Consider the following 13,677-nt stretch of genomic DNA (forward strand, 5'->3'; position numbering starts at 1 on the left):
TTTTTTCTGCTTTGGGGTTGTTGTATGATGATCCTGATTGTGTCTCATCAGCTGAGACGGAATTGAGACATTTGAGGCAGGGATCAGGTAATGTGGAAAATTATTGTACTCACTTCCGCCGGTGGTCTGCTCAGGTGGGGTGGAACGATTCAGCTCTGAAAAGTTTGTTTCTTGCTGGGCTAGGTGAAAGGGTTAAGGATCTGCTAATTGCTTAACCTACACCTGGAAACTTGCAGGAGGCAATGCAATTAGCTATACGGGTGGACAGGAGACTGCGTACAAGGGTTAATGAGAGTAAATCCTCTGTCATGTCAGCTCCGAGTCTTGAGAGAGTCTGTACTGGCACTGGAGAGCCAATGGAGATTGGGGCGATGTCACCCCGCTCTCAGGAAAAAGACCGCAGGTTTTCAGAAGGTTTGTGCTTTTATTGCGGCAAATCTGACCATTTCATTAAGAACTGTGTGCTTCGTATGAACAAAGAAAAAAAAAAGGTCAGTAACGCCCGTATAGCCTGTTTAAACACTAAGGGTGTATTTTTTTCTGCTACTACCGCAGCTCAGGAAGAATTAATTGAATTTCGGGTATTTGTGGATTGTGGTTCAACTCTGAATGTGATTGATGGGGGATTCTTGGAAAAACTTAATTTGAAACCCAGACCTTTGTCATCCCCTATTGCCGTGGTTTCTGTCGATGGCTCTCCCTTGAAATGTGTTACTCACAAGGTTTATGAATTTCCCCTTACTATTAATGGTATTCACCAAGAAAATTTGGATTTGGTGGTATTAAATAATTTGCCTTCTCCAGTAGTTTTGGGGTTGCCCTGGTTAAAATTGCACAATCCTGTACTGGATTGGTCTACCAATGAAATTAAGTCCTGGAGCCCTAAGTGTTATGACAAGTGTTGTAATGGGTGCATTCCTGCTGCGGGGTTGCTTTGCCCTCTGGAGGTTCCTAGTGCACCTTGGACACATCTGGCTATGGACTTTATTACTGACCTTCCCCCCTCTGAGGGTTTCACGGTCATCTGGGTGGTCGTGTACCGTTTTAGCAAGATGTGTCACTTGGTTCCCTTCATCAAACTTCCCTGCGCTAAGACACTCGCTAAGGCCTTTGTCAAGGAGATTGTCAGACTCCATGGTGTTCCTACTGACATTGTTTCTGATAGGGGACCTCAGTTTGTGGCTCGTTTTTGGCGTGCCTTTTGTGACAGGTTGGGAGTTCATTTGTCATTTTCATCTGGATATCTTCCTGAGTCTAATGGCCAGACAGAAAGGAAGAACCAGGATGTTGAGCAGTTCTTGCATTGTTTTGTGGCAGACAATCAAGAGGGGTGGTCTGAGTTTCTGCCGCTTGCTGAATTTGCTCTTAACAACCATACATCCTCTTCTGCTGGGTGTTCGCCTTTTTTTTGTTGTTCTGTGAGACATCCGTCTTTTGGGTCATTCTCCAAATTGGTATCAGCTGTGCCTGAGGAGGAGAGTTTTTCCGGTGATTTGGAAAGAGTTTGGACGGATGTGCGTGGTAATCTTCAGGAGGCTAACAAAAAATCTAAGAGGTACTTTGACAGGAAACGTCAAGAGGTTTTGTTTACGGTTGGTGACATGGTTTGGTTGTCCTCTAAGAATCTGCGGTTGAGGATTCCTTCTAAAAAATTGGGTCCCAAGTTTGTAGGGCCATTTAAGGTGCTTCAGGTAGTTAACCAATCTGCTGTTAGGTTGGAGGTTTCTACCTCCTGGAAGATTAATCCGGTGTTTCATGTTTCTCTATTGAAAAAAGCTTATGTAGCGCCCCGAGGGTTCGGCCGCTACAGGGGTATTGCACCTCAGACCAGAGGTGTGATATTCCACTCCCAGGTAAGGATGGAGTATGGATCAGGGCTCAGTTAGCTGCATACAGCACACACACCCCATTTCCGAGGGACAGCTCAACGGTGCTCCCACTAGACAGAAGTGCAGGCACGACCGACTATGTCCCTGACTGGAGTGGGGAGGGGGGGTGGAACACCCAGTGCTGTAGGGGCAGATAGGGGTTGGTTCCTGAGCGTAGGTAGGAGCCCATTGGTTGCTGTTCACCTGGGCTCATGGTCAGAGGGAGGTATAAAAGGTGGGCACCATCTTAGATCTGGGCTCTGTCCAGAGAGGAGAAGACAGGGAGTAGAGGCTCTGTAGGAGCTCTACTCCAGAAGGGCCTAGTGAGAGGCCGAGGAGGAGGTGAAGGGGAGCTGAGATTGTGGCTCATCCCAGCTCCAAGAGAAAGGAACAGGAAGGAACAGAAAAGGAGAAGAAGAGACAGAGAAACAGAAGGGCTCAGGAACAAGAAGGTGGAAGGGACCCTAAGAACCCACGAGAATCCAGGGTGAAGGGTCAGGCAGATTAAGGGTACCGGATCCCAAGTTGGTGGAGGAGAAACTACCCTCAGCCAAAGACCGGTCGTCGTGATCATTTATTGGTGCGACACCTCATCAAACCTGCTAGGAAGGCACCATATAGGACAGCGGAGGACGGGGCCCACATTTAACCGCACAAGCCCGCGGCAGCTGGACAAAAGTGGGTCACTGGTGAGGCAGGCCAGAGAAAGAACAAAAGGGGGTCCTGAGCCATACTTCTGAACTGCCTGGGAGTTGACCGGGCCCCTCACCTGGTGGACGCAGCATGGCTCGGGCGGTCACTACCTGTACAGAAGTGACCTGGAGTACCTGAACTGTGAGTAAAATGCATTGGACTGCAGTACATTGTCTGTGTGCTCTTTCGCTCCTCCAGCACTACCGGTACTGGGACTCTCACCACCATCACTCCCACCATTCACTACACTGCCCTGGGGCCGCACTCTTCCCATGGGGAGTCACACCATCCCAGCTGCATACATCATCAGCCCCAGCGGACTGCCTTGCAGCGGCGGTTCCTAATAGCCGCAATCCACAGGTGGCGTAGTCGGACTTTATCATCAGTACGTAGCAGGCTACCATTGGTCTGACCACCCTGAGCCGCGGGACCGGGCCGCCACTACTACCCCCATCGTTCCCCTATCGCCCGGATCCGCGTGCCCCACGGCCCAGGGGGCGAGTCAGCTTTGGCGTAGTCGGCAGGATTACGTGCCCGCTAACAATGGGTACTGCGCGCCAGAAAAGAGACTGTTTCATTGTACTAAAGATGGCGCCCGCCCTAGAAGAACGAGCGCCATAATGTGCGCGCCAAAAGACCACAGGAGGCTGCCTCCCATCGTGGGCCGGGTCCCAGAATGGCGCCAAAGAGGAAGCCCGCCCCCAACAATCATGAGCACGGCTGTAGAAATGTCCGTCAACGTGGGGGGGCTGCCCCTGAGAGTGATTGTCAGCAGAATGCCCCAGGACCACCCCCAATGGGGGCAGAAAGAGAAGAAAACTGCGGGGCAGGGGGTGGTTTGGATCAGTCTGGCCAGGCCGCACCCAAAGATAGAGACAGGAACCAGCTCCAGCGCCCTGGCGCGTGTCCTGCTGCAGGCTGAATCCCCATGCAGCTTCACGGAGCTGCTAGCACACCTCCCCAAGGAAGACCCCGAGTATGTGCGGGCTGCGCTGGAGGAGCTGGACCGGAGGATGGTCCGGGCGCAGCTGGACGTGATTGCCGGGTGGAAAGAAGAAATGGCCCGGCGGGCCGTGATCCTGCAGCAGGAGGCGCCGTCGACATCCAGCAGCACACCAGTCACCGAGGGCAGTGAAAGCAGAGCAGAGGCCGAGGACGACGCCGCGGAGGAGGCCGCGACAGCAGAGGCAGGTAACGGAGACACCCCTACCCCGAACTCTGGGGCCGCCGACCTGCCCCTGCACCCTGTTGCGGAGCCCAACGTACCTGAACTCGCCATCGACACCGTGCCTCCACCGCTACCAACCGGTTCCCAGGCCATCGATACCGCCAGCGATCCCCGCCCCACGCCGTGCCCTCTGACCCCGGGCGTGATCAGCAGACCACAATCGCAGGCCCGGTCGCAAGGCCAAGCGCGCCCGGACGCCGCCCGTCGACGGGAGTACTGCCGCCAACAGCTGGAGGTGTTCGAGAGGGAGCAGCAGGAGCGGCGCATGAAACAGGAGAAGCTGCAGGCCCAAAGTGCAGAGCAGAAGATGAAGGCCCGACGAGATCCCCGAGCTGCCCGCGGTCCCCGAGTCACCGGGACTGTCGTAAAATTTCACATGGAACATGGCTGGGGTTTCATTAAAGATCCTGAGACCATCAGCAACGTGTTCGTGACTAGGAGGGATGTAGAGAGCCACCTGCCAGAAGGTCATCGATGGCGGGATCTATATCCAAGAGACATGGTGTCCTACACCCGACAGCAAGGCGTGAAGGGATGGTACGCCCTCCACGTCCACAGAGTAGTAGAGGAGGAGGAACAGCACTACTCGGACTCTGAGTACCAAGAGGGCCCGGACGGGCCTGAAGATTATGAGGAGCAAGGAGCAGCTGGAGGGTATCGCTACCAGTAAACGGTAGCATACCAGTGTATATAGTTACCCGTCAGGGTACAGAGAACTGTGTGGGACTGTTTCAAATTGAGTGTGGTCCCCGTTGGGACTGATATAGGACTGTGTCAAAGCTATCCCCTACATCCCCTAGCAGGCTGAGGACTGTGAGCAGCCATTTCCCTTCCCAAAACTGGCCGAGGACTGAGAGCGGCCACCCCTTGTATATAGTTGCGCTTCTTAAAGCGCCCCCTACTGGTTTTATAAAAAGACTGCAACGTCTACCTCAAGGCAAATTTGCTGGACTGTTGCACTTAGAAGAAGAAAGAACACCTGGTCGCAAGTTGCACAGCGGCCATGATCCAAGAATCCAAGAATGTGCTTTGCTTAAAAATGTTTTACATGAGAAAGTTTTATATGCTGCTAGGTGATAATGCAAGAGTTTTATAAGATGTTTTATACAAAAGAGTTCCGGAAGTATTGAAAATGTTTCTATAATGTCTAGTGAAAAGAAAAGTGTGTCCCATAAAGGGAGTTGAACAATGTCGTCCGTTTCTAAATGTAGAAAAAGTTTTAAAAAGTTTTTGCATGTCCTGTAATCAACTGTTTTTGCTCTTTTCCAGCCCGAGGATGTGCTGTGCTTTACCAGGGGGGAATGTAGCGCCCCGAGGGTTCGGCCGCTACAGGGGTATTGCACCTCAGACCAGAGGTGTGATATTCCACTCCCAGGTAAGGATGGAGTATGGACCAGGGCTCAGTTAGCTGCATACAGCACACACACCCCATTTCCGAGGGACAGCTCAACGGTGCTGCCACTAGACAGAAGTGCAGGCACGACCGACTATGTCCCTGACTGGAGTGGGGAGGGGGGGTGGAACACCCAGTGCTGTAGGGGCAGATAGGGGTTGGTTCCTGAGCATAGGTAGGAGCTCATTGGTTGCTGGTCACCTGGGCTCATGGTCAGAGGGAGGTACAAAAGGTGGGCACCATCTTAGATCTGGGTTCTGTCCAGAGAGGAGAAGACAGGGAGTAGAGGCTCTGTAGGAGCTCTACTCCAGAAGGGCCTAGTGAGAGGCCGAGGAGGAGCTGAAGGGGAACTGAGATTGTGGCTCATCCCAGCTCCAAGAGAAAGGAACTGGAAGGAACAGAAAAGGAGAAGAAAAGACAGAGAAACAGAAGGGTTCAGGAACAAGAAGGTGGAAGGGACCCTAAGAACCCACGAGAATCCAGGGTGAAGGGTCAGGCAGATTAAGGGTACCGGATCCCAAGTTGGTGGAGGAGAAACTACCCTCAGCCAAAGACCGGTCGTCGTGATCATTTATTGGTGCGACACCTCATCAAACCTGCTAGGAAGGCACCATATAGGACAGCGGAGGACGGGGCCCACGTTTAACCGCACAAGCCCGCGGCAGCTGGACAAAAGTGGGTCACTGGTGAGGCAGGCCAGAGAAAGGACAAAAGGGGGTCCTGAGCCATACTTCTGAACTGCCTGGGAGTTGACCGAGCCCCTCACCTGGTGGACGCAGCATGGCTCGGGCGGTCACTACCTGTACAGAAGTGACCTGGAGTACCTGAACTGTGAGTAAAAGACTTTGGACTGCAGTACGCTGTCTGTGTGCTCTTTCGCTCCTCCAGCACTACCGGTACTGGGACTCTCGCCACCATCACTCCCACCATTCACTACACTGCCCTGGGGCCGCACTCTTCCCGTGGGGAGTCACACCATCCCAGCTGCATACATCATCAGCCCCAGCGGACTGCCTTGCAGCGGCGGTTCCTAATAGCCGCAATCCACGGGTGGCGTAGTCGGACTTTATCATCAGTACATAGCAGGCTACCATTGGTCTGACCACCCTGAGCCGCGGGACCAGGCCGCCACTACTACCCCCATTGTTCCCCTATCGCCCGGATCCGCGTGCCCCACGGCCCAGGGGGCAAGTCACTTATGTATCAGATAGAGACGCCACTGCCACTGTTCCTCCGGTGGTGGAGGACGGGGAATATGAAATTTCCCGCATCCTTAATTCTAGACGGTATAGAGGGAGTTTGCAGTATCTCGTCGCTTGGAAGGGTTTCGGTCCCGAGGATAACTCATGGGTGAGGGCAGATGATGTTTCTGCTTCCAGACTTGTCAGTGCGTTTCACAGGAGGTTTCCTGATAAGCCTGGGCCTAGGGGATCCGGAGGATCCTCATAGAAGAGGGGGTACTGTTAGAACTCTCCAGTATTATTATTTCAGTTTTTTCTATTATGCTGGTCACATGACCGTTTTTGCCTATTTAATCCTGCTCCGCCCTTCAGGCCTTGCTGGACTTCATTGTAAATTCTTCTCTTAAGCTAGCCAGGTGCTTTGTTACCTTTCTCAGTCAGTTTAGCTAGGTCTTTTGACCTCTATGTTCTATGTTGTTTGTTTGTCTTTTTACTGCTACAATTTCTGCTAGGAGGTGTCCATCTTTCTCCCAGTGCCTAGTTCTTGTAGGGATCCCTCCCTCACATCTATAGGTCTTCGTTCAGACTAGCTGAGGACTTTAGCGGGTCTGATCACAGGATCAGGTTCCCCGTTACATCGTAGGGATCTAGCTTAGTTCTATTGTAGGGACAGATCTCCTGTCTTTCCTTAGTGCTTGTAGCAGATCATAACATCTAGCCTGGGAGGGGGCCAATATTCATGGCACCCTTCCTGTGCTATTAATATCAGACCCCAGCTGTCTGCCTAGCCTTTGCTAGCTATTAAAATAGGGGGACCCCACATCCTTTTATTGGGGGGTCCGCCATTTTAATAGCTAGTAAAGGCTAGGTATTCAGCTTGGGGCTGATATTAGTAGGCTGGGAAGCTCCGTGGGTATTACCTTCTTCCCAGGCTTCAAACATCTGCCCCAGCCATCTGCTTAATCTCGGCTAAAGACTAAAATTACGGGGGATCCCACGCCAATTGTTTTTTTTTTATAAATCCTGCATTTTAACCATAAATGACACTGTCACTGTACTTATTACATATGTGACTGACATGTTTCTATCTATCCAATTTATGTGTGATGCTCTATTCTTTCTGTTCTAAATTGTTGGGTACCGGTGTATGCCACTGATGAATTGCGTGCATGAAAATAGGAGGGCACTAGTGTGTTCCAAGTGCTCTGCTATGTTTTTCATGCACCCTATATACCCTGCCTGCCTGATGTTTAATTGAGTACTGTTCCCATCGATTTGGGCAATTTTTGAACTTCTGCAGACCACCGGGGGGGGGGGGGGGCGGGAAGACTGCCAGAAAAATGCTCGAGTTTCCTATAGACTTACATTGGGCTCGTTGCTCGGATCGAGCACCCGAGTATTCCAATGTGCTTGACCCGAACTTCGAGCACCCGATCATTTTAGTTCTCGCTCATCACTACACCCAACCCCTCATCCTAGTATGCATGGCTCTCTCGTCCCCAATCCTGGTATGTATGGCCCCCTCATCCCTATCCTGGTCTGAATGGCACTCCTCATCCCCCAATCCTGGAATGCATGGCACCCCTCATCCCCAATGCTGAAATGCATGGCAACCATCATCCCCCAATCCTGGTATGCATGGCACCCCTCATCCCCCAATCCTGGTATGCATGGCACCCCTCATCCCCCAATCCTGGTATGTATGGCACCCCTCATCCCTTTCACACAGCACACACATACAAAAAAATAAACACTTATACTCACCTTTTTTCCCTGTGCTCCAGCGCTGCTGTGTCCCGTTCTACCAAAGGCCGGGGGAGAAGTGTGGTACCGGAGTACGCGCTGTCCGGAGCCATTTTGCTAAAGGCACACTGCAAAGGTGTCTTCAGTAAAGTGGCGCCGGATAGTGCTATGCGCATGCACCGACTGACGCCTTCACTCCTGCCGCGGTCTCCTGGTATGCATGGCACCCCTCATCCCTATCCTGGTATGCATGGCACCCCATCCCTCATCCTGATATGTATGATACCCCTCATCCTGGTATGCATGGCACCCAATCCCTCATCCTGGTATACATGGTACCCCTCATCCCTATTCTGGTATGTATGGCACCCCTCATCCCCCAATCCTGGTATGTATGGGACCCCTCATCCCCCAATCCTGGTATGTATGGCACCCTTCACCCCCAATCCGGGAATGCATGGCACCCTTCACCCCCAATCCTGTTATGCATGGCACACCTCACGCCCAATCCTGGTATGCATGGAACCCCTAATCCCCAATCCTGGTATGCAGGATTGGGGGTGAGGGGTGCCATGAATCACCATTCCTGGTATGCATGGCACCCCTCATCCCCAATTCTGGTATGCATGGTACCCCTCACCCCCAATCCTGGTATGCATGGCTCTCTCATACCTAATCATGGTATGCATGGCTCCTTCATCCCTATCCTGGTATGTATGGTATCCCTCATTCTGGTATGGATGGTACGTACCCTTCATCCCTATCCTGGTATGCATGGTACCCCTCATCCCTATCCTGGTATACATGGTACCCCTCATCCCTATCCTGGTATACATGGTACCCCTTATCCAAATCCTGGTATGCATGGCCCTCCCACATCCCTATCGTGGTATGCATCGTACCCCTTATCCCCAATCCTGGTATGCATGGCACCCCTCATCCCCAATCCTGGTATGTATGGCACCCCTCATCCCCAATCCTGGTATGCATGGCACCCCTCATCCCCAATCCTGGTCTGCATGGCACCCCTCACCCCCAATCCTGCTCTGCATGGCACCCCTCACCCCCAATCCTGCTCTGCATGGCACCCCTCATCCCCAATCCTGGTATGAATGGCACCTCTCACTCCCAATCCTGGTAAGCATGGCACCCCTTACCCCCAAATCCTGGTATGCATGGCACCCCTCACCCCCAATCCTGGTATGGTTGGCACCCCATCTCTCATCCTGGTATGCATGGCACCCCTCATTCCAAATCTGGTATACGTGGCACCCCTCATCCCCCAATCCTGGTATGTATGGTACCCAATCCTTCATCCTGGTATGCAAGGCACCCCTCATCCCCCAATCCTGGTATGCATGGCACCCCATCCCTCATCCTGGTATGCATAGTACCCCTCATTCCTATTCTGGTATGTATGGTACCCCTCATTCTGGTATGCATGGCACCCCATTCCTCATCCTGGTATACATGGCACCCCTTAACCCAATTCTGGTATGTATGGCTCCATCATCCCTATCCTGGTATGCATGGCACCCCATCCCTTATCCTGGTATGCATGGCACCCTCATCCACAATCCTGGAATGTATGGCACCCTTCACCCCCAATCCGGGAATACATGGCACCTCTCACCCCCTATCCTGGTATGCATGGCACCCAATCCCTCATCCTGGTATACATGGTACCCCTCATCCCTATTCTGGTATGTATGGAACCCCTCATCCCCCAATCCTGGTATGTATGGGACCCCTCATCCCCCAATCCTGGTATGTATGGCACCCTTCACCCCCAATCCGGGAATGCATGGCACCCTTCACCCCCAATCCTGTTATGCATGGCACACCTCACGCCCAATCCTGGTATGCATGGAACCCCTAATCCCCAATCCTGGTATGCAGGATTGGGGGTGAGGGGTGCCATGAATCACCATTCCTGGTATGCATGGCACCCCTCATCCCCAATTCTGGTATGCATGGTACCCCTCACCCCCAATCCTGGTATGCATGGATCTCTCATACCTAATCATGGTATGCATGGCTCCTTCATCCCTATCCTGGTATGTATGGTACCCCTCATTCTGGTATGGATGGTACCCTTCATCCCTATCCTGGTATGCATGGTACCCCTCATCCCTATCCTGGTATACATGGTACCCCTCATCCCTATCCTGGTATACATGGTACCCCTTATCCAAATCCTGGTATGCATGGCCCTCCCACATCCCTATCGTGGTATGCATCGTACCCCTTATCCCCAATCCTGGTATGCATGGCACCCCTCATCCCCAATCCTGGTATGTATGGCACCCCTCATCCCTAATCCTGGTATGCATGTCACCCCTCATCCCCAATCCTGGTCTGCATGGCACCCCTCACCCCCAATCCTGCTCTGCATGGCACCCCTCACCCCCAATCCTGCTCTGCATGGCACCCCTCATCCCCAATCCTGGTATGAATGGCACCTCTCACCCCCAATCCTGGTAAGCATGGCACCCCTTACCCCCAAATCCTGGTATGCATGGCACCCCTCACCCCCAATCCTGGTATGGTTGGCACCCCATCTCTCATCCTGGTATGCATGGCACCCCTCATTCCAAATCTGGTATACGTGGCACCCCTCATCCCCCAATCCTGGTATGTATGGTACCCAATCCTTCATCCTAGTATGCAAGGCACCCCTCATCCCCCAATCCTGGTATGCATGGCACCCCATCCCTCATCCTGGTATGCATGGTACCCCTCATACCTATTCAGGTATGTATGGCACCCCTTATCCCCCAATCCTAGTATGTATGGCATCCTCATCCCCCAATCCTGGTATGCATGGTACCCCTCATCCCTATTCTGTTATGCATAGTACCCCTCATTCCTATTCTGGTATGTATGGTACCCCTCATTCTGGTATGCATGGCACCCCATTCCTCATCCTGGTATACATGGCACCCCTTAACCCAATTCTGGTATGTATGGCTCCATCATCCCTATCCTGGTATGCATGGAACCCCATCCCTTATCCTGGTATGCATGGCACCCTCATCCCCAATCCTGGAATGTATGGCACCCTTCACCCCCAATCCGGGAATACATGGCACCTCTCACCCCCTATCCTGGTATGCATGGCACCCTTCACCCCCAATCCTGGTATGCATGGCACCCCTCAAGCCTAATCCTGGTATGCATGGCACCCCTCATCCCTCATCTTGCTATGCATGGCTCCCTCATCGCCCATCCTGGTATGCATGGTACCCCATCCCTCATCCCTATCCTGGTATGTATGGTACCCCGCATCCTGGTATCGATGGTACCCCTCATCCTTATCCTGATATGCATGACACCCCATCTCTCATCGTGGTATGCATGGTACCCCTCATCCCTATCCTGGTATACATGGTACCCCTCATCCCTTTCCTGGTATGCATGGCCCCTCATCCAAATCCTGGTATGCATGCCCCCCCACTTCCCTATGGTGGTATTCATGGTACCCCTTATTCCTATCCTGATATGTATGGCCCCCTTATCCCCAATACAGGTATGTATGGCACCCCTCATCCCCAATCCTGGTATGCATGGTACCCCTCATCCCCAATCCTGGTATGCATGGCACCCATCATCCCCAATCCTGATATGCATGGCACCCCTCATCCCCAATCCTGGTATGCATAGTACCCCATCCTTCAGTACTATCCTGGTATGTATGGTACCCCTCATTGTGGTATGCATGCTACCCCTCATCCCTATGCTGGTATACATGGTACCCCTCATCCCTATCCTAGTATTCATGGCCCCTCATCCGAATCCTGGTATGCATGCCCCCCACATCCCTATCGTGGTATGCATGGTACCACTTATTCCTATCCTGGCATTCATGGCACCCTTCATCCCCAATCCTGGTATGCATGGAACCTCTCATCCCCAATCCTGCTATGCATGGCAGCCCTCATACCCAATCCTGCTATGCATGGCACCCCTCATACCCAATCCTATTATGCATGTCACCACTCATCCCCTATACTGATATGCATGGCACTCCTCGTCCCCAATCCTGGTATCCATCCCCAATCCTGGTATGCATGGCACCCCTCATCCCCAATCCTGGTATGCATGGAACTCCATCCCTCATCCCTATCCTGGTATGTATGTTACCCCTCATCGTGGTATGCATGCTACCCCTCATCCCTATCCTGGTATACATGGTACCCCTCATCCCTATCCTAGTATACATGACCCCTCATCCAAATCCTGGTATGCATGCCCCCACCACATTCCTATCGTGGTATGAATGGTACCCCTTATTCCTATCATGGCATGCATGGCCCCTTTATCCCCAATCCTGGTATGCATGGCACCCTTCATCCCCAATCCTGGTCTGCATGGCACCCCTCACCCCCAATCCTGCTCTGCATGGCACCCCTCACCCCCAATCCTGCTCTGCATGGCACCCCTCATCCCCAATCCTGGTATGAATGGCACCTCTCACTCCCAATCCTGGTAAGCATGGCACCCCTTACCACCAAATCCTGGTATGCATGGCACCCCTCACCCCCAATCCTGGTATGGTTGGCACCCCATCTCTCATCCTGGTATGCATGGCACCCCTCATTCCAAATCTGGTATACGTGGCACCCCTCATCCCCCAATCCTGGTATGTATGGTACCCAATCCTTCATCCTAGTATGCAAGGCACCCCTCATCCCCCAATCCTGGTATGCATGGCACCCCATCCCTCATCCTGGTATGCATGGTACCCCTCATACCTATTCAGGTATGTATGGCACCCCTCATCCCCCAATCCTAGTATGTATGGCATCCTCATCCCCCAATCCTGGTATGCATGGTACCCCTCATCCCTATTCTGTTATGCATAGTACCCCTCATTCCTATTCTGGTATGTATGGTACCCCTCATTCTGGTATGCATGGCACCCCATTCCTCATCCTGGTATACATGGCACCCCTTAACCCAATTCTGGTATGTATGGCTCCATCATCCCTATCCCGGTATGCATGGCACCCCATCCCTTATCCTGGTATGCATGGCACCCTCATCCCCAATCCTGGAATGTATGGCACCCTTCACCCCCAATCCGGGAATACATGGCACCTCTCACCCCCTATCCTGGTATGCATGGCACCCTTCACCCCCAATCCTGGTATGCATGGCACCCCTCAAGCCTAATCCTGGTATGCATGGCACCCCTCATCCCTCATCTTGCTATGCATGGCTCCCTCATCGCCCATCCTGGTATGCATGGTACCCCATCCCTCATCCCTATCCTGGTATGTATGGTACCCCGCATCCTGGTATCGATGGTACCCCTCATCCTTATCCTGATATGCATGACACCCCATCCCTCATCGTGGTATGCATGGTACCCCTCATCCCTATCCTGGTATACATGGTACCCCTCATCCCTATCCTAGTATACATGACCCCTCATCCAAATCCTGGTATGCATGCCCCCACCACATTCCTATCGTGGTATGAATGGTACCCCTTATTCCTATCATGGCATGCATGGCCCCTTTATCCCCAATCCTGGTATGCATGGCACCCTTCATCCCCAATCCTGGT

Source organism: Phyllobates terribilis, unplaced genomic scaffold (assembly GCF_046119375.1).
Source record: "Phyllobates terribilis strain yellow unplaced genomic scaffold, ASM4611937v1 Scaffold_2__4_contigs__length_985480577, whole genome shotgun sequence".
Lineage (NCBI taxonomy): Eukaryota > Metazoa > Chordata > Amphibia > Anura > Dendrobatidae > Phyllobates > Phyllobates terribilis.